At 31.4% G+C, this 16,763-nt stretch overlaps 1 long non-coding RNA gene across 2 annotated transcripts; it reads left to right on the top strand.

The window, feature by feature from the left end:
- Positions 1-4,405: 4,405 nt before the first annotated feature.
- LOC146529845 (uncharacterized) lies at positions 4,406-12,022 on the top strand. Of its 2 annotated transcripts, none has more exons than XR_014878907.1 (4): positions 4,406-4,809; positions 10,625-10,765; positions 11,544-11,665; positions 11,851-12,022. It is a non-coding gene; the product is annotated as an uncharacterized LOC146529845 (long non-coding RNA). The 2 variants fall into 2 exon arrangements; XR_014878906.1 differs by lacking the exon at positions 4,406-4,809 and adding an exon at positions 5,268-5,330.
- The last annotated feature ends 4,741 nt before the right edge of the window (positions 12,023-16,763 follow it).

Below are 16,763 nucleotides of genomic sequence, written 5' to 3'. Positions count from 1 at the left end.
TAAGACACTCCGTTCCCCATTTTCTGCCGAATTTTGAAGACATTGTCTCCACGTGAACTCCGCGCTTTGTCTGGACACCAGACCAAAAAATGGTAATATAAATTTAAATAAATATTTCATTTCCTCGATTGGGGAGCGAACTTTGTAGTGACGAATGAACGACGAACTTTACGTTTTCTAAAATATTAATTAATAAAATAAACTTCTTAATAATAAACTCTTATTTTGTTGAATATCATTACTTGGCACGCTTAACCTAGCCGTGAGTCTTGGAGGTTTCCTTTGCTCTATGAGAAAAAGTCGTGAAATTATAAATGAAAGATTTTTGTAAAATCATGTCTTAGTAATTTAGATGACGTGATTGTTTCAATAAAAATAAAGAGTTTGAATAAACTTTTTAGCTCACGTTAGCAGTGACAAGAACCAAATATTTACTGTTTTATCATACGTGCTACGAAAGTCGTAGCAAAGTGGTAGCACTAATATCACAACGGTATATTTTTGTTACTTCTTGATAGTTCACCAATATTAACATTATTTCATAAAATCAAAATAATAAAATGCATTTTTTAACTTGTAACATGTTTAGGTTTTGGTCAGTTCTCTTTACCGTAGCGCCACTCGGGTTCCCGCCGTCACAGTTATAGAGCATTGATAGTGTCTCTACCGTTATAAATGAGGTTACGCCATCTAGTGAATGTACAACAGAACAAAATCTCTGTTTGTAAAATAGTAGCGTTTACTTGAAGATTCGTTTTCAATTTCTGTTAGTTTCCAGAAAAACCGACATGTGGCAAATATTTTTGAAGTAGAAAAAATGCCTAATAATTATGTACTTAGAATATCTAAACAAAAATACATTAAACTCACACAATGACAACGATATGAATAGCACACATTACATAAAAAAAATACACAATGAAAATGATAGGATACGACTAAAGTGACATCGGCGACAATTTCACACACTTACAACACTACTTCTTATACTTACGTACAAAGGGAAATAAAATTTTGATTAAAATAAGCAAATGCCAATAAGTAAGATATCTTGAATATCTTAAATATCTTCTAATATAATTTTGATTAAATAAACAAAAGCCAATAAATAAGATATCACGAATGTCTTGAATATGTTGAATATGTTCTGGACGTGAGATATTCGCTCTTCGATGATTATGAAGCACCCACAATAACTATTGGAACACGCACAAGAGTATAATACGGTTACTAGTCCTGTGCAGTGACCAATAGTTGTTTTGGGCTTCGTCTCGGTCTTGCTGACTCCTTTTTGTACGGAACCTAACTGAAAAAGAAACTTCGTATTAGGTACACGTTCAAAGCAATGTGAGACAAGCGTTTTATAGTTAGTTATACAAATTATTTAATAACTTTAAAAATTAATAGTTATCTATTAATATTATAAGCAAACACTATCTATTAACAATTTAACCATATTTTTAGATAATGTTATAAATATTAACACCATGTTATTATGAAAATATTTAATAGTCACTTCTTTAGTGAATAATTTGATGACTTTTACAATTAATTATTAAATAAAGTACACGCAATATACATTATTATACAATCAAAACCTTTCAGTTAAGCATTTTTTTATTTGTTTCCGTATCGCTCTTGTTTTAAAATATTACAATTAAATTTATTTCTTACGTTTAGAGTGTAAGCGTTATTTTTTAATTTTAAATGTTATAAATACAAAATCGAAGGCCTTCCTAGCGTACAAGGGCATTATGACCAACAATTACACTCTTAGATTTAAAACAACGACCATAATCATAGGCTTACAAGTATGGTTGTTAGGTTCAAGTGTATGAAATTGATTAAGATTGATTAAAATTTTAACAAAAAAGCTATGGCGCTTAAGGAATTTATAAGATAAGCTAGTTATATATCCTATATCCTAGGCATATACTTATTTATAAATTAGGTAATTTAGATACACGCGTCTAAGTTGTAAGCAAGTTGAACTTATCTAGAAAATATTAAATCAGTTATAGAGTTTTAGAAATTTCGCCCCATTATCCTATTAGTTAATTGAGAAGTGATACCCATCGAATAAAATTTAGCGATAGAAAAACAGATATAAAAATTATATACATATTTTACGTATATGGTAAAAATAGACTTTTTTATAAATAAATATAAAATTCCCATCCGCGATACTGCCCTTGTACACTGATTCTATAGTTTTATGTTATTCCTTTTTATTATAAAATCACATCTACAAATTGAGACATAAATATTATCTTAAAAATATATTTCCATAATATATAAATAAAAAATAAGTCTATACTTATTTGTGACATTAACAAATATGTATATTTGCCTCGAAAGCTGTCTTTCTAATTTTTATCACTAAATTAAAAAAAATATATTTAAGACAACTTCAGCAATATTTTTGTACTAATTCAACACAATTACCACATATTATATTCGTGTATTGTATCTTCGTTGTAGTTTGTTGTTCTATTTAAAAACAAACAACCAAAATATTATGACCAAAATCCACATTAACACTGAAAATCAAACAAAAACAAGAAAAACATTGAAATTCAAACAAGACTTGTTCTTATATCGGTGATTCTTCGACACGTTGTTTATGAAAGGTCCGCAATAGCCGCTGTCACACGCACAAGAGTATATACTAATCTTGTGCAGTGGCCAGCAGCTGCTTTGGACTTCATTTGCCTTCTTCCAGGGCTTTGGCGTTACTTAGACAAAACTAAACTATTTACTTACTTGTAATGGAATTAATTAATGTTAATTATAAATAATATGATGGAAAATGTATATTGCAAGACGATATATCTTATATTGAAATTGATGACTTATTACTCGAATTATATTCTAATACCAAAATAAAGTAGATCAATAATTTTAACCAAAACATTTGTTACCCAATGTCTTGTTAATAATTCGTATCCGTTGTTGAAATCGATAGTGGTAGTAGGTAATATTAATATTTATAAATATATAAGTAACGGATGGACAGCGCGGGGTAAAAAAGCGCGGTGTCGGGTGGCAAGAAGCCCTGCTAAGAGGAAACCATACTACCGGCTTAAGCCGATGCAGGGTAATGCGAACACTATACTCATACTGTATTGCTAATTAATAATCTGTTTATATATTGTTATAATATATTTTTAGTTACATTTCTAGTGATAATTTTGTATTTATATTACTTTTTGGATTTTTTATTATCAATTGAATTTTGTTTGAAATTAATTGTTGTTTTTTAATTTATAATTTGATTGGCTTTTATATTATTAAGAATTTTGCGTTTTTTTCGAATAGTACTTGAAAGTTTTTAATTAAAAAAAGTTTTAAAATAATATGTTGATACATTTGAACAAAATAACAATAAACCTGAAGAATGCCGAAAAAAATTTTACACGTAACACATACATAGATGTAAATATAAAAAAAACATAACTCTCTACAATAACAAATAAAAAGAAAATACTTACTTGTAAAAAAGAAAAACAACACAAAAAAAAACAAAAGTAAAAATAAAAAATCTAAAAATATTTCACTTGTCTACGATATCTTCAACAGTTTGTATAAATAAATAAGTATATATAATTTATAATATTTAGTATTAAAGAGGACGTCCGTCCCGGGCCCGTGCCGGGGTAGGAGTGACTAGCCGAGGCAGCGCACCTCAGCTACCTTATAACTAACTAAACGGACATGTGTCCATCACCCTTAATTTGTTTTAAGGCATGCGCGGACAGCGGAGAGGATTAAGGCGATTTTTCATTATATAACTAGTTATTTTTCTTTTTTTTAATATATTTGTTGGTGATATGTATTTGTTTAGGTATTTTTTCATATTTTTATAGTCAAACCACCCAAAAAGTGACGTGTCTGCCTAACCTTATTGCCGTTTCAGTAAGTTCAGTAGTAGAGTTTTAATATTCGGTGTATTAATACCATATTACCTGCATAAGTTAACATTCTATATACCATAAATATTATGATATTTTCCAAATTGTGTATGTAATATCATAAATTTAAGACATTATCTTTAACACACTATCTGAAATAAACCTGCGCTTAGACGCGTTCCATCCTTTTTAACCGACTTCTGTAAGAAAAGGAAGTTATCAATTCGACTGCATTTTTTTAACTATACATATATGTATGTGTTTGTAGTGCTGCAGTGATCCGATGAAAAAAAAACACGTTTTTTTAGATATTTATAGCAAAAAAAAAAATACAAAAAAAAACAAATTAAAAAAAAAAGTGTAATAGATAAATATTTATAAAACAATAGAACAGTATGGAATGTAAAGTCAGAAGCCTTAGTAAGGAGGTCGGCGCCTCCCCTTACAGGATTACGTACCAAGATTTAAACCTGCTATCCGTGCCGTTACGATCAAATCCAGCTGGTAATAGCCTTTGTGACAAGGTTAATTATAATTCCATTATTATTATTATGTAATTGTCACAATTGACTAAAACCTATTTAAATTTGACGATTAAAACGTCTGTAACATTGATTTACTTAGCGTTCTTTCCTTAGAAAATTTTACAAATAAGTTTATGTATACCAAACAACCAGGGTTTTATTAGTAATTATTAGCTATTTTTTTTTTTTTTTTTTTTTCTTTTAATTAGAATCGAATCCTACTAGAGGAAATGTTAGAGACTATTCATTTAGTATATTTATTTCTCTGGCCTGTTTCATCTAAGTGCGATTTAGCATCTCACACGGTAAATAGTTCTATACTATGGAATGTGGAAAGAATGTATGTATCTTCACTAACTATACGTGAAATTCAGGTAAGCAAAAAAATAAGAGAAATATTTTTATTTTATTATACTATTATGTATAAATTAAACGTAAAATATTTACTTTTTAATTATTTAACCACAGACCTAGTAATTGTGCACTTTAAGCCTACGTAAAAATCTGCTACGAAAAAATCTACGAAAAATTTAAGTTCTCATAAATTTTTACTGAGTAACTCAATTTTGTTAATTCTTTTTACGATTTTGTTACAAGAGCGACTTTTTAAGATTAAAAATCCAAGGTGCATTCTGTAACGGAGTTTTAAAATAGCCATATAATTATATCGATAACTAACTTACGAGTTAAATCTGTACAAGTAATTGCGTAACAAGATTAAGGCATCGTTGTTCTGTAGGGCTTATAGGGTTATTGTAAAAATAGAACAATATCGATTTCATATTTTCTTTCAACAGATAAGTCTTATACAAATTAACTTAAAATTTAATTTAATATAACGCAATGTTTTATGAAACTGTCACTTTGCTCGTCATTTCGCCGGAATGGTCGTAAAGTAAGTGATACATACATAGACATGTATTTAACTTTTAGAAAATTATCTTTTTTCTTATTTGTGATTGTGTTTTTTTTTGTGTAAGCTGTAGAGAAGAATATTAATGTGTATAATTAAAATTAAAATTATTTAAATGAATGAGTAACAGATAATAAAATAAAATTTTGTCAATATTATATACAATATTAGTATAAAAATACTAATATTTTATGCTTATATTTAAAAAAAAAAAGTGGAAATGTGGCCTCTGCCTACCCTGCTGTGTGCAGGATATATAATTATAATGATTTAAAAAAAAAATTGTCAATTTTGAAAATTTTTATTTTTAAAATATTTAAAGTGTTATTCTACTTTTGGGAATAAAGCTAAAACTAAATATATATATATTTTAAATAGATTTTTTTGGATTGTTGGTTTTATATTTTCTATTGTATTTTAGTGTCTTAGATTTAGTAAGGTATTTGAGAATTTTAAAAAACATTTATTTAATTTTGTTAAAATGTAAGAAGCTACGTAATAATTGTTTAAAGAATTATTGCTTTTTCATACAATAATATGTTTAACAAAATTGCGAAATGTGAATAAAAAAATAATAATATTATTAAAAATAACAATAGTGAGGCCAATCGTGGTGCAGGGGCACAAGCGTGAGAATGTAAACGTGACGAGTTGTGGGTTCGGTTCTCACTCGTGTAAATGAAATATTTATTATTATTTAGTCGTTTCCCTCGACACTCGCGTGGCATTAGGTTCTCCCACCCACCACTCCCACCAATACGCAATGCCTCCAGGTTCCGCTGCAAAATGGAGAATAGAACAGTCTTAACACTAGGCTCCCTATGATTGTTTTGAAGTTTATTCTGATTATTTTAAAGTACCTTCCTATTATATGTCAACTATTCATTTATATATAATATATTTCGACGTCTAGGGTACATAAGATGCATCATTGGGTTCCGCCAGCTAACAACTAAATGATTTGGCCCCAATTTTTTCTACCTACCCCAAAGTCTGTATATAAAAATATTGTTTTATATACCCCATAGCACTATCTTTATTAAAGAAAAAATAAAAAATATACATCCCCTAACAGGGGGCAGGGGGTAGGGTGTAGGGGTACAGGTAATAGATTAGACACCCGAGCCCGAAGCCCCGCGGAAGTTGTGTCCGGCCACCCGACACCGTCTGCCCAACCGTAATGATATCTATGGAACCGTGGTTAGGGATAATATGCTTAATTGTTTTTTAGGATATTTTTTAGCTTCACGCTTTATCCTGTATATAGCAGGGTAGGTAGTAAGAACATAGTGTTAAGACACTCCGTTCTCCACTTTTGTCGAATTTTAGAGACATAACGTGTTGAGTGGCGGAACTCAACGCCTTGTATTGTCTTATTGCCAGAGCAATCTAATGAAAATATTTAATATTTCATTTCCCAGAGTGAAATTTTAGGATATTGGTGATATAGCAAATATTTCATTGTATAAGATATGTACGTTTTATATATTATTCGAAGGCATTGTCTCTAAGCAGGTGAAAATAGAATAAAACAGCAAATAACCACTCTACCATTTTGATAGAGGTTACCATGGCACAACGAGACAGCAAGTAATCGCGATGGTTATGGGTTTGAATATACACTCTGTGAAGTAAATGATGTTCAATTCAAGGCTTTGATAAGTAGACGAAGCACGGCATTAAGTTCTGCCACAAGCGTTGAGTCCGAAATAGAGGGGATATCTTAAAACTAGCTTTGCCTACCCTGCTCTATACAGCATTGTTTCGATTTCAACCCATTGTACCAGGGAATAGAGGTATATGGTAACATATGAAAAAATCAAGTATACGAATCTTTGACCACGAGGGCAAAAAGCCCTAATAAATGCTGAAGATAAATCGTAGAAATTTAAATTGTGTCCCTGGTAACATTAGAAGTATGGTACGACTACTACAGAATTAACATATGGGAAACTAGCCTCTATTTTCATTTAAGGAAAAGAAAGTTTAAAGCAGTTTTAAATACCACTAAGCTGGAAGGATTAGAATCTATGAAACAGATCAAATAGTATTTTAAAAATCCAATATTTGGGGTCTTTTTTAATAAAAAATATAATTTAAATTTAATTAAACATTCTTTAATTTTTTTTAATTTCAAATGAACATTAGTAATAGTATGTTCGTACCGAACAAAAAACCATTTGTTTACTTTTCAAATCGCCCATTGTTTTCTAATTTTTTCACATTATCGAAATAATTTACGTAATACTTAGCATACATATATGTTAATATATTTAAATAATAATAATAATATACGTATAAAATTAAATTATAATTAGTAATTAGAAAGCAACAATTAATTACAATAAGAGAGAGCCCCGCACGCCCAGATCTATAAATAAATCGACCTTCAGATTAAAAATAGACGGGACCCTCCCGAGCGAGGTCGAGAAACTGGGTCAGTGGGCTGTCCCCCTCGCACCTATGGAGATGCATAAGTTGGAGAGGGATGGCATGACTCCTGCAAAACCTGTGACGTCGCGAAGTTCGTTCATTGAATTTTATTGATACAAGTAAATTGTTTGGTGCATTCAGTACTTTGTTTTTTTTATCTATGGCACGGACGCGGGCCTAAAATAATAAAAATATATATCTTTATCAATATAAACTAACAATATATGAATATTTGGATATATCTTAATATTTCTCTCTCTTTAGATAAGTTACGTTGTTTTGTTACCATATGATTCTTGCTTACGATTGCAAAAACTTATAAAACTAAAATGTTTGACCTACAAATGGGAAAAGTTTGATTAACTTATAACACAAAAATTAGGACACACTATATGTTTTCGATGCGACCTGGGTACCTATCCCGATGACGTCAAAGGCGGGTGTGGCCTGGGCCCATGACGTCACAGGAGAGCTCTGACGTCAAACCACCCTCCCTCTCCCCCCGGCCCCCTGTCCCCGGTCACACCCCCGTCATACGAATGGATGTGGGATCCATAGAGTTTTATGGGTAATGTTTCTTTGTAGTCTTCCGGAATTAACAAAAATGCAAAAATAGGCTTAAAAGTTTATATATTTTAAGCTTTTTTATATTTTTTAAATTTTTGTACGTAATTTTCTATTTTAAGCTCGATGTAATGTTTTTTTAGAAATTGCATCGTAACAAACTAAGGGAATAAATGTTGACAAAAAAATCTTTGAAAGTTATTTTTGTGGTAACAAAAGATATTGATTTATACGTATAGTAACAGCAACTAAAAATTTCATTGAAGTCATAATTTCAAAAAGTTATCGATTTACAGTGAAATTTATAGTGTAATCATGTCAAGGATCTGTGAGGAGTTCAACATAGACTGTAATTTCAAAGTATCGAGGCATAAAAAATATAACTTTTACTTGACTCTAGTCAGTTTACTGTATAACGCAGCGAAACATTATGATATTACTTCCAATGCAATGATACATATGGTAATATATATAGATTTCAATATATATAGCACAACTAAATATTTCTATGAATCCAGGCAAATCTATTCAGGTGCTATTGAAACTTTTAACAAGTTAGGTTTACATGACGTCATGAAGTTTAACTATACCACTGATAGCTAATTTATATACAATACTTTAGCCTAAAAGATATCAGTAAAAAAGTGCAGTACAATAGGTACATATAAAATGAATTTTGGTCGATAAAGAATTTTTTTTGGATATGAATATATTTTTTTATAAGACAAACGGAAAAAGATAATTTAACCAGATGCGATAAATGAAGTTATAAAATACTATTTTCTATATATATCCAGAATGTTCTCAGAGCCTACGTGATGAAAATTTGACTGTATGTAAGCCTACCCTTATCAAGCTGGGGGTGCGCCTGAAGAGTTAATAGTCGCAAGGTCGTCGATTGCCCTGCACTAGTTTTAGAGCTTAACAATGAATTTGTCTTTTTTAAATAATGTGTTGATTAACAAATGAAATGTTGACTTAACTATATAACTATAATATTTGTACTGTTTTAGTATCTATTTTACGTTATTTAAATAATTTTTAGCAATATTTTTGGCTTAAATACTTGTTAAAATAACATATTATACACATTTTATTTATTTTATAAAATTATAGTCCTTGAAATATATTTTAATTGTTCAATTTTACTATACATTTATAAATTTTGATCATGAAAAAATATATGTGGAATCTATTTCAATAAAAAGCACCAGATTAAGTAACAAATCATACAAAGTTACGTGAGCTTTGAACGCTAAGTTGAGGCAGACTTTGCGTGGGCGAGTCTACGGAGCTACGAGACAGACGCGTAGGCGTGCCGTAGCGTAGCAGCCACGTGATGTAGCAAAGGATAACTACTGTACTGTTTTTAAAATTTTTAAATATAACTTTTTTTTTTATAATTTTAAATTCTTTCTTAATTCTAAAACTTACTGTACATAACTCCATCGTCCCAGACAACACGAAACGCATGCCAATTTTGCCTTCAACTTAAAAAGGCTGTAGTTTAAAAAAATTTAAACTTTCGATAAGTGAGGCTGACGACAGCCTCTGTGCCGGCGGCTGGTTGTCGACTGGTCTCTCCATCCGACGAAATTCAGTTCAGGAGTAAGGCTTGAATGGATCCGGGCTGTGATTGGTGGAGGCGAGTGACGTCACGCGCGCGCCTGTGTGCGTGCATGAATGGGCGGCCGCGCCCGCGCCGTGCCCCCTGACGTCACGCCGATAACTTTTAGAGTATTTATGGGGTAGTCTTAGATATGGTATTAATATGCTTGGAGTTAAGATGATGGGGTTGAGTTGAAATCATTATGTGCTGTGACAGATATTTTAATTAGGTATTTATTTGTTTCATTATTTTGAATGTTAGTAAAAGATTGTATTTTGTAATGTATGGTAATTGTAAATAGCAATACTTTAACATTTAAATTATTTTTCTTATATAAAACAATACCTTTTTTCTATAATAAATATTGATATAACAAAGCAAATAATAAAACATTTGTTTTAATTACAAGTAGTCTAATATTTAAATACTTAATTACTTATTATAAGAAATATAGATTTAAAACGTAATTACAATATTAAATTAAACGCAATAAATAATTATTATAAAAAAATTATACATAAATCAAATTTCTAAAATCTAACTTAATTTATAAATAAACACATATTAACATATATCTTAATATTCTTATAATAAATCAAGTAATATACGAGAAAAATCCATAGAATAATCTAAAATTATCCCGCGTGACCTTCGAACTTTACCTATGCAGCCTCCTGAAATAGCCTGCATCGGTCGTCGACCTCCCCCCGTCCCGCCTCGACCTCCCGCGCCCCGGTGACCCGGTCAGCAACAAGTGTATCGACTACCCGTTTGACATTTAGCCGTAGAGCTACGGTTTGCGTAGATGCTGGTAATGGATTCAAATATATTATTTTTAAGTTTTTAGGCTTATTAAATGATATAGACTTGATTATTAATATTAGAAATTAAAATCTACATGAGGCCGTCGTAGCGTGTAACTGTAACGCGACGGTTGAGGGTTCGATTCCCACTCGAGGGGGTCATTATTATTTATTAATATTTTCATGTCGTCGCGCTGGTACTATGGTAAAAGCGCGGCGTTCAATTCCGCCCCTTAACACGCAATGCCTCGAAAATTGGTGGTAAGTGGGGACGAAGTGTCTTGACACTATGTGCTTACGATATGATATAATATGGTTTTTACCTGAACCATAATATTATTTAACCTTATAATAGAATTAATAGAATAGAATTAATAGAATAATAGAATAGAATTAATAGAATTCGATACAGAGAGCTTTACCGATATTCTTTCCTAATTTATTCCTACTCAATCTCTAATAATAATTATCTGAATACATTTTAGTATTTAAGCAATTGCTAAATTATTATAAAATTTTAAAGTAAGTTTATATTTAAATGGTTTAATTGTTGTGTGGCCTTGGTATTTTGTTACAACTTTAGTAATGTTTCTTCATTCTTATGGCAATATAATTTGATACCATCCGTGGCAGTGGCACAAGCGTGTGACTGTAAGTGCTATAGGTTGTAGGTACGATTCTCACTCATGTAAAATAAATATTTACAATTTTCATTTCCTCTCTCTTCTACCGAGACAAAACTTGGCCAAGAGTTTCGCTACTCTACACAAAGCCTTCGAAATTCAGCAGAAATTGGGGAACGGAATGTCTTAACAGCTTCCCTCTGCCTACCCGGCTATGCGCGAGATACAGCGTAGAGCTGAAGAAGTAGAGAACCCTTTCTTTCCTTTATCAAGATCATTAAAATGGTAAAAGAAATAAAAAAGCTTAACTTTAAGATTAATATTTGTATATCAAGTTAACAATGAAATTATCTTATTTCATAATATTTACCATAAACTATTTTACATAATTATTATACTATTAATAGTTAGTTAATAAACTAAACAGAAAAACCTTTTATCCTAATAAATACGGTACATTCATTCGATAGGGCGTGAATTAGTTCCGGGCTTTCCATTCAAGCGAGGCGGTGCCGCCAGAGCCAAGGACGCGGCCTTACAACGTTATATGGTGGACATTAAGCTTACGAATTCAATTATCATGTTATAATCATTATCATATAATTAAAGTCCACAAAAGAATAAAAGTTGATATTAACGAAATCTGTTAAATGCATTTTTTTAAATATTTTTTTAGCTGCATACTGTATGATACATAGTAAGGTAAGGGTAAGCAAAGAGGACCAGCACCTAAGATACTTCCTTCTAATTTTCCAGATATTGTATATTGAGAAGCGATACTCAATGCCGCGTTCTGTCTTGTCCGTAAAGCGGGGAAATGGAAATTATTCATTCCGCCGAGAGAGAATTGAACCCAGAATCATCGCGTCTACAATCAGATGCTACGATGGCGCTATGATGGGTTATATACATTTTATCTCTAAAAGTCTATAGACTAAGTCCTACTATGTAATTTCAATTATTTCTACTTGTACGTATTGAAAATTCTCATTAAAATTGTATGGGACAGAATACCTTGAATTACGAGCTTGTATATGCTCAAAAGTCACAGGTTCAAATTCGTCATGGTTAAAATTGACAGTCACACGTAATTTTCATTTTTTTACATCTTACTATCACTACGGAAAGGATATGGCGTCTGCACTCTACCTTGCTAAGCTCCTGCTTAGCAAGCAAAGTGAGAAGAAAAGAATTTAAATGAATTCCTTAAAGTGAAAATAAATAATTGTATTGTAATTCTTAAGAATGTTTTATCAGTATCAGTTAGATGGTAATCATACATTCTTTGTTACTGAGAAGCTTGGTATAGTTTTTTATTTACAATATAGCATATATATTATCAAATACAATATCTTTCTATTTATAATGAACAATACACATTAAAAAAACATCTACATTCATTTGATGGGGCGTGAATGAGTTCCGGGCGTTTCCATTTGGCCAAGGCAGTGGCCCACGTCACCACAAGGACGCGACCTCATAGCTACAACGAACATTCATCTGGTTTAAAGTTTCATAGAAAAAATATGTACTATGTATAAAAATATATAAAATATGTACTGATATTAACGTTTCTATTGCGTGATCTTCTAGAATGATTGAAAAGAACGTTCCGATCGGTCCATAATGAATGGTATTATTTTATATTGAAATATATTTACTGTCTACTCCATTCTGCAGGTTACGCAAACAAAATTGCAGTAAAATTCTTTATTTTATCATTTAACATCAAATATTAGGAATTTGAATTCTCAAAAAATATTAGAAGATATTTTTATTTTTTTTAGCCTTTTTTAGCAAGGGTAAGCAGATGGAATCTGGGAACCTAATGTTAAGACACTCCTTTTCCATTAAAACGATATCGTTCGCCACTTTCCACCAAATTCGCGAGGTATTGTGTTGTTGCTGTGAGATATACATTTTCTTTCTTTGTAAAGTCGAAACACAGTGTTGCCCTATCAATACAAACTTTATACCATTGACTCTAAATGGACTTATCTGAGTGACTTATAAGGTTCCTTCAGTCTACCCCACATAGAAAAATATTAAATATAAGATGAAATATATGTATATTTTTTATTTTCAACCACCAATATTATCAGTTTATAAAGCATTTAACTAGATTTCATTCACTTCAAGGCATGGACGTGCGTCATAGTCAAGGACGCGCCCTTCGACACCACATTAGGCATATTGGGCTATATATTTCATTCTTACTCTCTTTAAACTTCTCTATTTATATCTCACGGCCGATCATGTTATTCTTTTTCGGGTTTTTAGAACCTTGAAATATAATTTCTAATGGCCTGATAACAAGGTATTTATAAATTTGACGCAAGTAAGGTGTTGGTAATAAAAAGTAATGTCAATGAATTGAATGGATATTTATAATTATAGTAATTTTATTATAACAAATAATTTGAAAATATTTTAAACTAATATTTTGCCAAGTAAATAATCGAAAAAAAGTCATACAAAGTTAATAATAGCAACAATCCAAGTATTCCTAAATAAAGTACTAATAACAATGCCCTATGTAATACGAAGTAAGCACTGACATTGCCCTGACACATTTTTGTCAGTCATAAGCCGTATATGAATTGATTCATGCGGCCGCCGCAGGTACCGAGTTCGATTAATAAGAGCGAGCAAGAATGAACGCGCGTCGCCCTGCGTGTTACGATTCATGAATGCAACCCCGCCTGACCCACTTTTTGACTCCATAACCTGGTGATCCAGATACGAAACGCTGTAACCGCCTATAATTTGCTACGGAAAAAACGCCTGTGTTGGCATTGGTATTGTTAATATAATCGAGTGATTGGGGAAAATAGGATATGCACTTATCGTTTCTAGGTTAAAGTATGACGTCAGCAAGTGCGGAGGGGGCCTGCAGCCGTGGAATTAGGTCAGTTTCATTCTGAAACAGGTTCGATGCCGGGGTGCGGGGCGCGGGGGAGGGCTCGAACGGGAATTAGTTGGAACTAATTATTAAGGCGATTATAGAATTTGCTATTTTTAACAAATTTATAAGATGAGCTTAGAAATAAGCTTATAATATGGTATAAAGGAAATTTCATATTTTTATATTCAAGAAATATTTAAAAAAATAAATGCTTAGAATATTGATTAACATTTATTTAAAAAATATTATATGTCTTTTCTTATATTGTTTTTTAAACGAGTACATATCTTGTCATTCAATCTGAGTTATGGTTAGTATATTTTTTTAGTTTCATACATTATCGCGATAAGGTATGTAGAGAACCTAGTGTTAGGACACTCCGTTCCACATTTTCCACCGAATAACAGCTGGTATATGGTCATAAACCATATATAAAAATATAACATTCATTATTTATTACTGTCGCTGTTGTGGCACAGTTGAATTTTGTTTTATCATTATTTGAAGTTATTGGACTCGATGACTATGAGGTGAAATTTTGTATGACATAGCAAACCTTGCCAAATCAAGAAAGAAAGGTGTGAAGTAGTAAGTGGGGAACGGAGTGTCTAAAGACTAGGTTCCCTCTGCCTACCCTGCTGTGTCCGATACAGCGTAAAGATTTGGAGAAAATGTACCAAAGCTGGGTTAGTTTTACATTATAGGTATGTATGTATCTTGGAGGATGAAAAGATAGGAAATAATGGTAAATCTATATATTTCCCCAACCGAGGAGGAACGAACCCACGGAAACCGATGCTTACTAATTCTACTGAGCGACAACATCTACATATTACTTAATAATGATTAACAAATTATCATAACTTTAATATCCTTTAATTAAAATCGAATATCGAGGTTATTTTTAGATACCCCACAGTAAGTGCATCCTAAAATAGGTGACCCGGATAGACGCGTTGCTCTGTACACGCAGCCTAGGATTGTGACGTCATACCCCCTTTTGGACCACCCCCGTACTCTTTGCACCATAAAGCTGCACTTCCTTTGAAATATGAACCTATGATTTGTTTTAGAGCTTCAATATAAGATATGTTCTAAAAAATAGGAGACTCATCGAAAAAAGTGAAAAGCTGAAAGTTAATTTATTGTAATCATAAGCTTATTTTCTTTTATTGTATTCACACTTTAAATTCCACGCTTAGGAAAAAAATATAGTTTGATAAGTACCTAAGTACAAGTCTAGTTATTAGAACAAAGAGAAACAGAGATTTACTTATAATAAAATATTCAAAATATATAAGTCTTATAAAAGAAACTAGTAAAAATTATATATTGTCATTCAATTGTGCTAGTTAATTGCTTTATGTTTTTTTTAATTCATACTAAAACCGTATCGATTAAGACTTTTCAAAAAAAATCTTTTCAGTAGGTACCTATTTCAATCATAACATGTAGTCACGTACGGAACCCTCGGTGGAAGTGCCCGACATGCGCTTTTCCGGATTAAAACCAGATAACCAGAACCGGACCGGAAAAACCGGAATTTTTCTATAGAACCTAGCGGAAGAGATGATACGATTATTTATAAGAATTGGAAAATCAATACATCTTTCTATTGTTATTAATTATTTTTATTTCTTATACATAAGACTAGAATACAACCGGCGATAGGGGAATAAGGACGGGGCTGGCCGTCCGACGACCGCAAGCCTAGGTTCGAGTCCTGTACAGGGAGTTCGTGCCGCCAACTCTCAAGCAGCCAAGTATTGCTTCCAATTTCTCAGGGAGAGAGTACCGTCTTCCTTCACCACCCAATGTCGCTGAAATTTATAAACCAGACTTTAAATAATTTTTTATAATATTGAAGTTTATAAAATGGAATTTAAAGTCTTGTTACTGTACAATAGAGGCTATTAAGCACAAAAAAGCCAGAATTTGCGGAAATTTACATGTGCTTAAATATATATTTTTATATTAAAATATGAAAATTTAAATATTCAAAAAATCTATAATTTAGTCTAAATGAGTCTGTACTAAAAATTTCTAAAAATATTTATTAATTTATTATTATTAATTATCAACTAAAATTTAAAGATAATTTCATTTTGTTAAATTTTTTTGCACTATCCTCACTTCTAACAATTTTCAAATGAATGCGCTACGTAATTTTCAAAATCAAATCAAAGCGCCATCTATGAGAAATAATCAAAAATATTACGAAGGAACCAGGTAATTTTCAGTTGGAAAGTGTTAAAACTATTTCTTCAAAATATAGGGGGCATTTGGTATTACATGCGTACGTATTGTTTTAGTAATACAGTACATTGTTAAAAGATGGCGTGACTGTCGTTTGCCAAAAATAATACAGCTTCATAGAAATGGTTTTACTGTCGAGTGTCGACTACCAAATCAAATGTTTAAAAAAAAATTGTGATGATAAAAACAATTTAGCATTATTAAATAACTTATTTAAAAGTA

The sequence above is a fragment of the Heliconius melpomene genome, chromosome 17 (genome assembly GCF_056956725.1).
Source record: "Heliconius melpomene rosina isolate 202511_hmr_F chromosome 17, ASM5695672v1, whole genome shotgun sequence".
Lineage (NCBI taxonomy): Eukaryota > Metazoa > Arthropoda > Insecta > Lepidoptera > Nymphalidae > Heliconius > Heliconius melpomene.
Note: the sequence above shows the minus strand (reverse complement) of the source record. Positions and strands in the feature narration are given on the sequence as shown.